The 14,857-nt window shown below is 43.2% G+C and overlaps 1 protein-coding gene across 2 annotated transcripts in view; it reads right to left on the bottom strand.

Moving 5' to 3' along the window:
• Positions 1 to 14,783, bottom strand: part of BMERB1 (bMERB domain containing 1) — a 178,527-nt gene extending 163,744 nt beyond the window's left edge. For both annotated transcript variants that reach the window (XM_063796170.1, XM_063796171.1), the window contains exons 1-2: positions 14,300 to 14,783; positions 3,437 to 3,516 (exon numbers count right to left, since the gene is read on the bottom strand). The gene's annotated coding sequence lies outside the window, so the exon portion shown is untranslated. The remainder of the gene's footprint in view (positions 1 to 3,436; positions 3,517 to 14,299) is intronic.
• Between the last annotated feature and the right edge of the window lie 74 nt (positions 14,784 to 14,857).

The following is a 14,857-nucleotide window of genomic DNA, read 5'->3' as shown; positions in this document are numbered from 1 at the left end:
GCACTGTACCAGATTTATCCTTCTTCATTCTGTGCTGTAGTATCCTGTGAGACAGGGGCTGTAGCTCAGAGAGTTTGGGTAAGTAAATTACTTGCTAACACATGGCAGAACCAGCATTCAAACTCAGCCAGCCAGTCTCAAAGCCTAAACACTTCGCCACATCCCACATCACCTCTCAAAGGTGTTTCAAGAAACCACCATGGCAGTGCCCATGAAGAGGGATTTATAACCTCAACCTGATCATATTCAAAGTCAGATTCACTATATCAGCCCCCATACCTGCTCCATCCGAGTTGGAAATCTCAGTATATCCTTGGTACCTTATTCTGCAACATCCCAACACTCTCTGCCACAGTCAGTCAACAAATCCTATTGACTCTATTTTGGAAATAGCTCCCAAATCTGATTCTCCTCCTCATTCCTACTGCCTAAGTTAGCTCAATTTTGCATCATCTCTGACCTACACTGTGGCAAAAAAACATCTTTTCTGGGTTTTTTTTCTCCCTACTGAAAACCATTCTCCACACGACTTCTAAAATTAGATACACATACACACACATCCAATGCCACTCTCCTGCTTAAAAACCTCCATTGGGAGGCTGAGGTGGGAGGATCGCTTGATCTTAGGAGTTCAAGGTTACAATGAGCTGTGATCACCACACCACTGCACTCCAGCCTGGGCTACAGAACAAGAACATGTCTCTGAAAAAATAAAAAAAATAAAAAAAATAAAAAGAAAATCATCCACTGGTTTCCTGCTATCTATAGAATAATTTATATAACCAATCTCCTCGGTTCTGGGGACAAACAGGTTATTCCTAAATTCTCGAGATTATCAGCAAAATATGAGGAGCAGTCTTGCAGTTAAAGCTTTGTAGATATCTTATTCTTTTGGGAAAAATTCCTTGATGTGAAATTGCTGAATCAAAGGATATGCACATTTTTGAAGGCATTTTATATTATCAAGCCATCCTTCAAAAGTGTCATGCCAAGTTATACTCACCAGAAGTGTGTGTGAGGGCTGGGTATGGTGGCTTATGCTTGTAATCCTAGCACTTTGAGAGGCCGAGGCAGGTAAATCACTTGAGGCCAGGAGTTTGAGATCAGCCTGGCCAACATGGTGAAATCCCATCTCTACTAAAAATACAAAAATTAGCAAGGCGTAGTGGCGTGTGCCTGTAATCCCAGCTACTCAGCTACTTGGGAGGCTGAGGCATGAGAATCGCTTGAGCCTGGGAGGCAGAGGTTGCAGTGAGCCGAGATCACACCACTGCAGCCTGGGCAACAGAGTGAGACTCTGTCTCAAAAAAAAAAAAAAAAAAAGAAAAGAAAAGAAAAGAAATGTGCGTGAGTAATACAACTCATTTATAAATCACATATTTACATGAGGATACCCATGAAGTAGAAATGTGTTCTATTTACTTTCAAATCATCAGAGCTGAAATATTGAAAGGCACGTGGTAGATACCCAGCCAATGCTTGTTGAACGTATGAATGAACTGAGTAAGCAGAAGAAAAATTCTAAAGTGCCCCCTGATCTGTGTATGGCTCAAATGATAACATCCTAACATAACTGCTAGTATGCCTTGTCTATTTCATGTGGAATTGATTCAACAGCATCCCCTTGCATACAGGGCTGATATTTCTGGATGCTCCAAAATGCTGCTCCATCCAGGAAATAAAATCCTTGCATCTAGCCGGAGGTGGTACCCCATGCCTGTAATCCCAGCACTGTGGAAGGTCAAGGCACGAAGATTGCTTGAGCCCAGGAGTTCAAGGCCAGGCTGGGCAACTTGGTGAGATCGTGTCTCTCCAAAAAAAAAAAAAAAAAAATTCCTTGCATTCTACCTATATTTACTGTGTATTTATAACCCCAACCTTAGTCTCTACAGTTTTTTACCATCATCTATGCAGGGGAGTTACCCTCTGGAAAAAGGTTCACCTAAACTAAACAGTAAAGTGAGTAAAGACATGCTAAAAGTTTACGAACTTATATTTCCAGATGTGTCTATACAACTCTCTGTTGGGCAGCACCACTAGACTAGATATCCCAGAAGCACTTCAAATTTAATATCTTCCTCCAGATCCTATCTTGTGTATTTCCTATGACAGCTGATGACACCTTTGTTTGAGCTAGTCATTGAAACCAGTAAATTTGTACTTTGTTTTTGTTGTTGTTGTTTTTGAGACAGTCTCACTCTGTGGCCCAGGCTGGAGTGCAGTGGCACGATCTCAGCTCACTGCAACCTCCACCTCCTTGGTTCAAGCAATTCTCCTTCCTCAGCATCCCTAGTAGCCGGGACTACAGGCAGCGCCACCACACCTGGCTAATTTCGTTTTGTATTTTTACTAGAGACAGGGTTTCACCATGTTGGCCAGGCTGGTCTTGAAGTCCTGACCGCAAGTGATCCACCTGCCTCACCTTCCCAAAGTGCTGGGACGGTGCCCGGCCGTAAATTTGTACTTTGACCTACAAATCTGGCTGATACTACCTAGGTAAATCTAAATTTATTAACCTATACTCTGTCCCTTACTCTCTACTAGCATTGAACTATTTTGGTCTCAACTTCTCTCTCCCCTAGACAATCCATTTTTATTTAATGTTCACGGTCTCGCTCTGTTACCCAGGCTGGAGCACAGTTGCAGGATCTCGGCTCACTGCAACCTCCGCCCCTGGGTTCAAGTGATCCTTCCACCTCAGCCTCTTGTATAGCTGGGACCACTGAGGTGCACCACCACACCCAGCTAATTTTTTGTATTTTTGGTGGAGATGGGTTTCGCCACGTTGTCCAGGCTGGTCTTGAACTCCTGGGCTGAAGCGATCTGCCCACCTCCACCTCTCAAAATGCTTGGAACAGCTACTTAGGAGGCTGAGGCAGGAGAATTGCTTGAACCCCGGAGGCAGAGTTTGCAGTGAGCCAAGATTGCGCCACTGCACTCTAGACTTTGTGATAAAGTGAGACTCTGTCTCAAAACAAACAAACAAACAAAAAAACTAGAGGCAGGGGCCCAGCGCAGTGGTTCATGCCTCTAATCTCAGCACTTTGGGAGGCCAAGGTGGAATGATCCCTTGAGGCCAGGAGTTCGAGACCAGCCTGGAAAACATAGTGAGACCCTGTCTCTACAAAAAGTAGAAACGTAGCTGCATGTAATGGCATGCATGTGTAATCCTAGCTATTCAGAAGGCTGAGGCAAGAGGATCACTTGAGCTCAGGAGCTGAAGGCTGTAGTGAGCTATGGAGTGCACCACTGCACTCTCAACTGGGTGAGAGAGAGAGAGAGAGAGACCCTATCTCTGAAAAAACAAAACCAAACTAGAGTTGGGAGATCATTGGAAGACTCTAGTGAAAAAATTTATTAGTGCTTGTCAAATTTCAGTGTGTTAAAATGCACATTCTAATCCAGAGAGTCTGAGGTGGGTATCTAAGATTCTTACATGTTCCCAGGTGATGTTGAGACTCTGATCCATGGACCACACTCTGAGTATCAAGGGTCTCCATGAGAAACAGCAATGATCTGAAATAAGCAATGGCAGTGGAATCAAAGACAGGATGGACTAAACAAATATAAAAATGATAGAATGTGGCCAGGCGCGGTGGCTCACACTTGTAATTCCAGCACTTTGGATGGCCACGTAGGGCGGATCACTTGAGGCCAGGAGTTCGAGACCATCCTGGCCAACATGGCAAAACCCTGTCTCTACTAAAAATAGAAAAATTATTATTATGTACCACCGGGTGTGGTAGTGGGCACCCATAATCCCAGCTACTCAGGAGGCTGAGGCAGGAGAATTGCCTGAACCCAGGAGGCAGGGGTTGCAGTGAGCCGAGATTGAACCACTGCACTGCAGCCTTGGTAACAGAGTAAGACCCTGTCTCATTAAAAAAAAAAAAAAAAAAAAAAAAGAACTTGTTGACAAAGCAGCGTGAGATAGCCACACTGAGTTGACAAAGATCTCATCCATGGTAAAGAAGTCTGGGCCTGTCTGGGCCAGGCACAGTGGCTCATGCCTGTAATCCCAATGCTTTCAGAGGCCGAGGCAGGAGGACTGCCTGAGGCCAGGAGTTCAAGACCAGCCTGGGCTATATGGTGAAACTCTGTCTCTACAAAAAAAAAAAAAAAAAAAAAAAAATTATCCAGGTGTGGAGGCCTGTAGTCCCAGCTACTCCAGAGACTGAGGTAGGAGGATTGCTTGAGCCTAGCAGGTCAAGACTACAGTGAACTATAATTGTACTGCCTCACTCCAGCCTGAGCAACAGAATGAGACACTGTCTCAAACAAACAAACAAACAAACAAAAGTCTGAATTCATCTGCACAACCTGTTTTAAAATACTAGCTTTTTGAAAGTAACTCTCAGTCCCCTGTGTTACTTTTAAGGACCCATTAGAGATATTTGGAACCTCTCACTAAGATTCCCTAGCACAGCAAATTTCTCAGAAGCGCAAAGGAAAATAAAATAGAAACATTTATTTAGCATATACCATGAGCCCTTCACTTCATACTTTTGTCCATGTCTGGTGCCCTGGAATATCTCCATGGCCACCAGACACACACACACACACACACACACACAATGAGCTGATCATTCCTTTATGTCACTATTGTATCCCTTTTATTTATTTAGTTGTTTATTTATTTTGAGATGGAGTCTCGCTACGTTGACCAGGCTGGAGTGCAGTGGCACGATCTTGGTTCACTGCAACCTCCACCTCCCCGGTGCAAGTGATTCTCCTGTCTTCCAAGTAGCTGGGATTACAGGTGCCTGCCACTATGCCTGGCTGTCACTACTGTATCTTTGATATACCTCTTAAACTGCACTGGAGTTACTAGAAGCATGATCATAAGAGTGTGGGTTTGGAAATCAACCTGACTCTGCCATGTATTGGCTTAGTGGCAAAGGGCAAGGACCTTTGTTTTCTCAGCTATAACAATGAGAGTGAATGCACTATAGCAAAGATGTGGACTCAATCTAAGTGTCCATCTTCAGATGAGTGGATAAAGAAAATGTGATACATATACGCAATAGAATACTATTCAACCATTAAAAGAATGAAACCATGTCCTTTGCAGCAATATGGACAGAACTGGAAGCCATTATCTTAAACCAGCCAGACACAGAAAGACAAATATTGCATGTTCTCACTCATAAGTGGAAGCTAAAGAATGTGTACACAGAAATGTAGAGTGTGGAATGATAGATGATGGAGATTGAGAAGGATTAGGGTGTGGGAGGTGGGTGGATGATGAGAAGTTACTTATTCAGTACAATACACGTCATTTAGGTGATGGACAGCCTAAAAGCTCTGACTTCTCCAGTATGAAATCTATGCATGCAACAAAATTGCACCTGTACCCCATAAATTTCTGGAAATGTTTATAATGGGAGTTTGCAAGTTGTTGGTTTGTATGGCAAAAAAAAAGAAAATAAATGAATCAGCTGAGTGTGGTGGCTTACACCTATAATCCCAGCACTTTGGGAGGCCAAGGTGGGTGGATCCATTGAGGCCAGGGGTTCGAGACCAGCCTGGCCAACGTGGCAAAACCCTGTCTCTACAAAAAATACAAAAATTAGCTCAGCATGGCGGTGCGCTCCTATAGTCCCAGCTACTCAAGAGGCTGAGGCACGAGAATCGCTTGAACCCAGGAGGTGGAGGTTGCAGTGAGCTGAGATGGCGAGACTCTGTCTTAAAAAACAAAACAAAACACACAAAAATAAAATGAGAATAATATCTACTGTGTTATAAAAAAGGTCCTGTGTATCCTTTATGATGCTTTCCTTCAAGTAACAGAAAACCTAATTCCCAGTGGTTTGAAAAATAAAGGGAATCTCCTAGCTCCTATAACAGAAAAGCCCAGAGCAGGCTTTGGGCATAGGCTATATCAGAGGTTATGAAATCATCAGGGTTTCTCTGAGATTCTTTCAGTGATACCCTCTTGTCTCCATGTCTTTCACGGTAACAAAAAATGGCTATGGTAGTCCTAGGCCTTACATCTATATTAACATCTCTATGACACAATGAGAGAATATGCCTTTGTCTTGGTTTTCCATCAAAGGTTATGAGATTCACTCTAATTGGGCAGCTGCAGATAACATGATTGTCTCTGAACCCTGTAGCAAGGGGCATGAAACGCCCTGATTGGCTTAATCTGTCATGTGCTCCACCTCTTGAGCCAAGTAAAGTCATCTTCTGGGAAGATCCCCAAAAAGGAACTGGGAGCTGTTGGGAAGTGGGGGAGGTAAGGAAATCGATGGTAGAAACCATTCAACTACACCATATCAATTACCACATGATGTAAAGGGCTTGGCATAGACCCTTATCTACAGTTAGTGAGCATACAAAAAGTGGTAGCTCTAATTTGCTTAGAAGTCTGTCTGCTGGCCAGGTGCGGTGGCTCATGCCTGTAATCCCAGCACTTTGGGAGGCTGAGGCGGGTAGATCACCTGAGGTCAGGATTTCAAGACCAGCCTGACAACGTGGCGAAACCCTGTCTCTACTAAAAATACAAAAATTATCTGGGTGTGGTGACACGCACCTGTAAGTTGCAGCTACTCAGGAGGCTGAAGCAGGAGAATCACTTGAACCCTGGAGGCAGAGGTTGCAGTGAGCCACGATCGCGCCACTGCACTCCAGGCTGGGAGACAGAGGGAGACTCCTATCAAAAAAAAAAAAAAAAAAAAGGTGGCCAAGCACAGTGGCTCATGCCTGTAATCCCAGCACTTTGAGAGGCCAAGGCGGGCGGATCACGAGGTCAGGAGATCTAGACCATCCTGGCCCACACAGTGAAACCGTGTCTCTACTAAAAATACAAAAAATTAGCCAGGTGTGGTGGTGGGCGCCTGTAGTCCCAGCTACTCGGTAGGCTGAGGCAGGAGAATGGCGTCAACTGGGGAGGCGGAGCTTGCAGTAAGCTGAGATCGCACCACTGCACTCCAGCCTGGGTGACAGAGCGAGACTCAGTCTCAAAAAATTAAAAAAAAAAGGTCTGTCTGCTAGACCGTAGGCAAATAGCCGGGTCCTCATCTTATTCACCTTGGAAATCTCCAAAGGCTAGCATAGTGTCTGGGACAGACAGCTTAAATACTGTTGAATTAATGTTGGCAATTGAAATTGTGAAATAGTTATAGAAATTATTTCAACAACCAAAAAAGAGGATTGCATGGCCTCAGGTGATATGAAAACATAAACTATGGCTGATTCATAGCATTAATAAGACAAAGGAGCTGCATATAGCTGAGTTATAGACTGGGGATATAATTGGGATATATTCCAGTACACATTTTAAGTGGCTATTACAAATTTTGGTCACTTTAGAAAAGAAATGCTAAGCAAAGTGTTCCGGTGTGTTTCGCCTGTCTTGGTAGTGGAAGGGAAGAAAATCAGTCTTTTTCTTTCTTCTCTCCCTTAAAACTATTTAAGAAGGGAACTGGGCGCGGTGGCTCATGCCTGTAATCCCAACACTTCGGGAGGTCAAGGTCGGAGGATCACTTGAGTTCAGGAATGTAAGACCAGCCTGGGCCACATAGTAAGACCTCATCTCTACAAAAAAAAATAATAAAATACCAGGGCTGGGCACGGTGGCTCACACCTGTAATCCCAGCACTTTGGGAGGCCGAGGTGGGCAGATCACAAGGTCAGGAGATCGAGACCATCCTGGCTAACATGGTGAAGCCCTGTCTCTAGTTTAAAAATACAAAAAAATTAGCCAGGCAAGATAGCATGCGCCTATAATCCCAGCTACTCAGGAGGCTGAGGCAGGAGAATTGCTTGAACCAGGGAGATAGAGGTTGCAGTGAGCCAAAATGGTGCCACTGCATTCAGCTTGGGGGACAGAGTGAGACTCTGTCTTAAAGAAATAAAAATTATTAAAAAAAAAAAAAAAGGATCCCCTGGACATACAATAAGTAATCTACTACTCCTTAGGCAAATAAATAACAATTCTATCATTTGGGAATCTTAAGATCGGTTCTACCACTTTATGAACCTTCAGACTCAATCTCTATTTTAGAGATACTAACATTGATTCATCCCACTATGTGCCAGGCACTGTCCTTCACACCTTCACATATATGATCTCATTTAATCCTCATTTAATTTTGGCAGAGAAAGGTTGAGCTCCTTACCCAGGATCGTATAACTAGGAAATAAAGACCAAAGCACATGCCTCACTCTTCTTGTTATTAGAAAAAATTTCCTTCTGTAAACCTCAGGGACTTTACAAGTGAAATATTGGATTACTGTAATATGATTCATCAGCCCAATTTAATATTACCTATTCATTATAACGTAATGCTGCTCACACAACTGAGAAAACGCTGTTGCTTTACCCCCTCTGGCTCAGTAGCAGCCACACATAAATCACAAAACTATAAACATATGCTAATTACATAACCTATGTAGGCAATCAATATTAAGAAAAATGTTTACTGCCCAATATTTCTGTAGTTGAAAATGTACAGTCTAATTTTGATCTGCAGTAACATCTAGGTTAATGCTGATTCAGAAGGAAAACATTTGTTGTTGCCATGAGAAGAGGCATTGAAACTCTGAATCACCACCTCAAATGCTACCACTATTAATATAAGTAGATACATAGGAAGATTGAATTAGACCATCTCGGACCACCAGGTTTACAATTCTACCAGCAGATACATGCAAGAAGTATTGTCACAGTACTTATGTCACGTTATTCCATTGAGGTCATCACCAACTAAGCTTATAATTAATGTGTGGTCAATTTGGTCAATGTCACCAGCGTAGCATACTAACAAAAACAAGGGTTGCAAACACAAATGCCTATAAGGCAGAATGTAAGATGGTAGGAAGCAAAGTCTATAGGGAACTATATAATAGAGGCTGCAGATTCAAGGAACATTCTAAAGCACAGCAGTCCCCAACATTTTTGGCACCAGGGACTGGCTTTGTGGAAGACAATTTTTCCACAGGCAGCAAGGGATGGAGCGCAGGATGGTAATGGTCTTGGGATGAAACTGTTCCACCACAAATCATCAGGAATTAGATTCTCATAAGGAATATGCAACCTGGATCTCTTGTGTGTGCAATTCACAACAGGGTTTATGCTCCTATGAGAATCTAATGATGCTGCTGATCTAAGAGGAGGCAGAACTCAGGCAGCAATGCAAGCAATGGGGAGCGGCCAGAAATACAGATGAAGCTTCAATTGTCCACCCACTATTCACCTCCTGCTCTGTGGCCCAGTTCCTAACAGGCCACAGACCAGTACAGGTCCATGGCCCAGGGATTAGGGACCACTGCTGCGGCACATTGCTTAATAGAGGACTGTAGCAGGCATGTGCCCAGATGTTTCCTTTTTTTCTTTTCTTTTTTTTTTTTTCTTTTTCTTTTTTGAGACAGTCTGGCTCTGTTGCCCAGGTTGAAGTGTGTGAGTGTGATCGCGGCTCAACCTCCCAGCCTCAAGCAATCCTCTCGCCTCAGCCTCCCAAGTAGCTGGGATTACAGGCGCACTCTACCACACCCAGCTAATGTTTTTGTGTTATTTGTAGAGATGGCGTTTTGCCATGTTGCCCAGGCTGGTCTGGAATTCCTAAGCTCAAGCTGTCTGCCCATCTCTGCCTCCCAAAGTGCTGGGATTGCAGGAGTGCACCACCACACCTGGCCTGAAACCCAGATTTTATATATTTATTTGTTTATTTATTTATTTATTTTTGAGATGGAGTCTCGCTCTGTTGCCAAGGCTTGAGTGCAGTGGCGCAATCTTGGCTCACTGCAACCTCCACCTCCCTGGTTCAAGCGATTCTCCCACCTCAGCCTCCCGAGTAGCTGGGATTACAGGCACATGCCACCACGCCTGGCTAATTTTTGTATTTTTAGTAGAGACAGTTTCACCATATTGGCCAGGCTGGTCTCGAACTCCTGACCTCAGGTGATCCGCCTGCCTCAGCCTCCCAAAGTGCTAGGATTACAGGCATGCACCACCGCACCCAGCCTGAAACCCAGATTTTTACTATGAAATCAAAGTCTTCAAACCTTCTAGGTGTCATAAAAAGCACGCTGTGGACCATTAGTTTGCAACTGCCAACCTAAAATATCATAGACAGATAGGCAGATCACTTGAGGTCAGGAGTTCAAGACCAGTCTGGGCAACATGGTGAAATCCCATCTCTACTAAAAATACAAAAATTCGCTGGGTATGGTGGCACATGCCTGTAGTCCCAGCTACTCGGGAGGCTGAGGCAGGAGAATCGCTTGAACCTGGGAGGTGGAGGTTGCAGTGAGCCAAGATCATGCCATTGCACTGCAGCTTGAGCAACAGAGTGAGACTCCATCTCAAAAAAGATAAAAATAAAAATAAATTCTCCGTAGGATGGTCCTTTCTCTTTTCTTCTCACAGAGACCAGAGAGGATCCTCCGCTACCATCCTCTCTAAAGCAAGGCTGTTGAGTCCTTAAGTGTAATAAATGTAATAAGCCCTTAGCCTTATTACAATTATTCTGCCCTCCTGGAATGTTCAAGTGGTCATGGCGCGGGCAGGGGGTGAGAGGAGAGAGCAGTGGGTTTGGTTGGGTTGTGGACAAAGAAAGAGGAAGGAAGAAAAGGATGAATAAAGATGTAGTTAGAGAAGGATACACTTAACAAAGAAGAAGAGAACTAGGAAAAGACAAGCTTTTACTTGATATATACCAAAAATGTTACTCAGTAATTACTGCCTTCTATTCACAAGGTTAGCTACAGTTCACAGATCTTCATGTGTTCCTAACCTTTCAACTCCAGCACATACTTTATCTTCAAATTCCAGATTTCCCTTTTTATGTATCAGCTGTTGAAAGTATTAAAAGAAACTTTTTCAGTCATTTTAATTGCATTAGCAGTGATTTAATTTTTTTAGATGCTAAACCTTATGGGTGAAAGTGGATTAAATGTAGCCAAATGCAACATCAAAATCTTCAGGCACAAAAACCCATTAACTTTTTAATACTCTCAGAAGATGAACCTAATTTCAAATGAAAGCTGCCTCCAGAATATATTGTTAAGCATATCCTAGATATAATTCATTCTAGCAAACATTCTGTAGAAATTCACATAACATTTTACTGTACTAAAAGTAAATTGCCCATGTAACAAAAACTATCTTTTCATAACTTCAAATGAATTTTAAAGGATGACTGACCGTCCTTGGAAGAGAAACAGTAAACAAATAAGGTTTATAGCAATGGTGTATGAGTTAGAAATTGCAGTTCCAGGCTGGGCGCGGTGGCTCACACCTGTAATCCCAGCACTCTGGGAGGCAGAGGCAGGCAGATCACGAGGTCAGGAGGTTGAGATCATCCTGGCTAACACAGTGAAACCCTGACTCTACTAAAAATACAAAAAAAAAAAAAAATTAGTGGGGCATGGTGGCGGGCGCCTTTAGTCCCTGCTACTCGGGCTGAGGCAGGAGAATGGCGTGAATCCGGGAGACAGAGGTTGCAGTGAGGCGAGATCGCGACACTGCACTCCAACCTGGGCTACAAAGCGAAACTCTGTCTCAAAAAAAAAAAAAAAATTGCAGTTCCAGATAATCTCTCTATTAAAGAGACTGTCTACACTTAACTTGGTCAATTGTAGTGAACATAGTTGATGTGAAGTCCCCATATAAATACAACCTGAAATACCAAAGTTAATTTACTTTTCTTTCTTTTTTTTTTAATAGACACAGTCTTGCTCTGTTGCCCTTCCTGGAGTGCAGTGGCGTGATCTCGGCTCACTGCAACCTCCACCTCCTGGGCTTGAGTGATCCTCCTGCTTCAGCACCCCCAAGTAGCTGGGAGGACAGGTGCAAGCCACCACACCCGGCTAATTTTTGTATTTTTGGTAGAGATAGGGTTTCACCACATTGCCCAAGTTGGTCTCAAACTCCTGAGCTCAAGTGATCCGCCCGCCTTGGCCTCCCAAAGTGCTGGGATTACAGGCATGAGCCACTGGGCCCGGCCAGAAAATTATAAACACGCACAAACTCTCAAGTGGCCTAATTCCCTCTCACCAAACCAATCACAATACAAATAAAAGAGAATAACTTATATTAGTTTTTGTACAAACAAAAAAGACTGATAAATTGTGAATGATGCATGATTTTTAATTACAAGTAAACTGGGCATATGCTTCTGCATTATTTAAAGCTAAAGGGTGATCAGTGGAAATTTTCTTCTGTTAGTACTTTAATACTTTTTATATTTATTGGCTCACTACAACCTATTCCTCCCAGGTTCAAACGATTCTCCTGTCTCAGCCACCTGAGTAGCTGAGACCACAGGACGCACTACCATGTCCGGTTAATTTTGTATTTTTAATAGAGACGGGGTTTCACTGTGTTGGCCATGCCGGTCTTGAACTCCTGACCTCAACCGATCCACCTGCCTTGGCCTCCCAAAGTGCTGGGATTACAAGCATGAGCCACCGCGCCCAGCCTACTTATAATTGTTATTATTTAAATCTCTTTTGCTCTCTCCTTCAAGAGAGACCTCATCTCATTCAGTTGCATCCATTTATTTATTCATCTTCTGCCTCCTGAGCTCGAGAGATCCTCCTGCATGAGTCTTCCAAGTAGCTGGGACTACAGGCTCACACCACCATGCTTGGCTAATTTTTGTAGGTTTTGGAGAGACAGGCTCTTGCCATGTTGCCTAGGCTGGTCTCAAACTCCTGGGCTCAGATGATCCACCTGCCTTCGCCTCCCAAAGCACTTGGATTATAGACATAAGCAATCATGCCCAGCCCCAAGTACTTTTATACAAAATGCAAACACTATTCTTCTATCATAAAAGTGATACCACAGCTTCTGTAAAGTTTTGCACCAGGTAGTACTTATAATTAACTTGGGTACAGTTTTTTGTTTGTTTGTTTGGAGACAGATTCTCGCTCTGTCGCCCAGGCTGGAGTGCAGTGGCCTGATCTCGGCTCACTGCAAGCTCCGCCTCCCGGGTTCATGCAATTCTCCTGCCTCAGCCTCCAGAGCAGCTTGGGACTACAGGTGCCCGCCACCATGCCCAGCTAATTTTTTGTATTTTTAGTAGAGATGGGGTTTCACCATGTTAGCCAGGATGGTCTCGATCTCCTGACCTCGTGATCTGCCCGCCTCGGCCTCCCAAAGTGCTGGGATTACAGGCGTGAGCCACTGTGCCCGGCCTACGTTTTGATGTTAAAATGTATCTTATTATTACGAAACCGTTTTTCCATTGTATTAACTACTTTTACAACAAAGCAAATAACAAGTTATTTTACAAACCATTTAGAAATTTCTGTACTATGGTCCCAATAATGTAAAATATATTAATGCCTTTTACATTCAGGTAAATTATACACTTGGAAACTACATATTTATGACTTACAGAAACTTACATAAACAAATTATACAAATTATATGCTCAATTTTTAGGTATATAGTCTTAAATTAAGCTTAAATATACATTCTCAGGATAAATTAACAGTTCAGGGCTTCACAACTTGAAATCTGTGGAACATGACATTGGAGATGACAGAACTCTTGTGGAATTCTTAGGTGGAATTTACTGAAACTTTTTTTTTTTTTGAGACGGAGTCTCACTCTGTCACCCAGGCTGGAGTGCAGTGGCCCAATCTCAGCTCACTGCAAGCTCTGCCTCCCGGGTTCATGCCATTCGTCTGCCTCAGCCTCCCGAGTAGCTGGGACTACAGGCGCCCACCACCACGCCTGGCTAATTTTTTGTATTTTTAGTAGAGATGGGGTTTTACCATGTTAGCCAGGATGGTCTCGATCTCCTGTCCTTGTGATCGAACCGCCTTGGCCTCCCAAAGTGAAACTTTTCTTTAAAATAGAGATGGGATCTTGCTGTATTGCCCAGGCTGGTCTCAAACTCCTTGCCTTAAGCAATCCTCCCACCTCAGCCTCCCAAAGTGCTGGGATTACAAGCGTGAACCACTACGTCCAAGTGAAACTTCTTGAGATAGTTACATAATTTTTAAATCTGCTGGTGTAGAAGTTAATAAAGTGTAGAACTGAATAAATATTAAATATTAGATCAAGTTTCTCATGTTTACCTTAAAGTATAAAGATTTATCTTAAAGCACTGATTTTCACAAAATAACATCAGTGTGAAATTGGAAAAGAAACCAAGTATTTTATTTCATGTATCTGGGAAATGAGGTGCTTTAGTCAACTGAATCTGCCCAAAACTAAAAAGCATTCATTAAAAAGTACTTAACTCAGAAATTATAAAAATAGAAGACATCAATAAAATACATTCTACACAGAATACGCCAATCATACACTACTCTGTTTTTGATAATAAAAAAATGTACTTACTGAGCCAGGTGCGGTGGCTCATGCCTATAATCCCAGCACCTTGGGAGGCCAATGAGAGTGGATCAGTTGAGGCCAGGAGTTGGAGACTGTCTCACGTGTCCGTGTGAAGAGGCCACCAAACAGGCTTTGTATGAGCAACATGGCTGTTTATTTCACCTGGGTGCAGGCGGGCTAAGTCCAAAAAAGGAGTCAGCAAAGAGTGGTGGATTATCATTAGTTCTTACAGGTTTGGGGATAGGTGGTGGAGTTTGGAGCAATGTTTTGCGGGCAGGGGGTGGATCTCACAAAGTACATTCTCAAGGGTGGGGAGAATTAAAAAGAACCTTCTTAAGGGTGGGAGAGATTACAAAGTACATTGATCAGTTAGGGTGGGGCAGTAACAAATCACAATGGTGCAATGTCATCAGTTAAGGCTATTTTCACTTCTGTGGATCTTCAGTAACTTCAGGCCATCTGGATGTATATGTGCAGGTCACTGGGATATGATGGCTTAGCTTGAGCTCAGAGGCCGGACAGAGACCAGCCTAGCCAACATGGCAAAACGCCCTCTCTACTAAA

The sequence above is a fragment of the Pan troglodytes genome, chromosome 18 (genome assembly GCF_028858775.2).
Source record: "Pan troglodytes isolate AG18354 chromosome 18, NHGRI_mPanTro3-v2.0_pri, whole genome shotgun sequence".
Classification (NCBI taxonomy): Eukaryota; Metazoa; Chordata; class Mammalia; order Primates; family Hominidae; genus Pan; species Pan troglodytes.
This window is presented reverse-complemented; position numbering and strand designations above follow the sequence as displayed.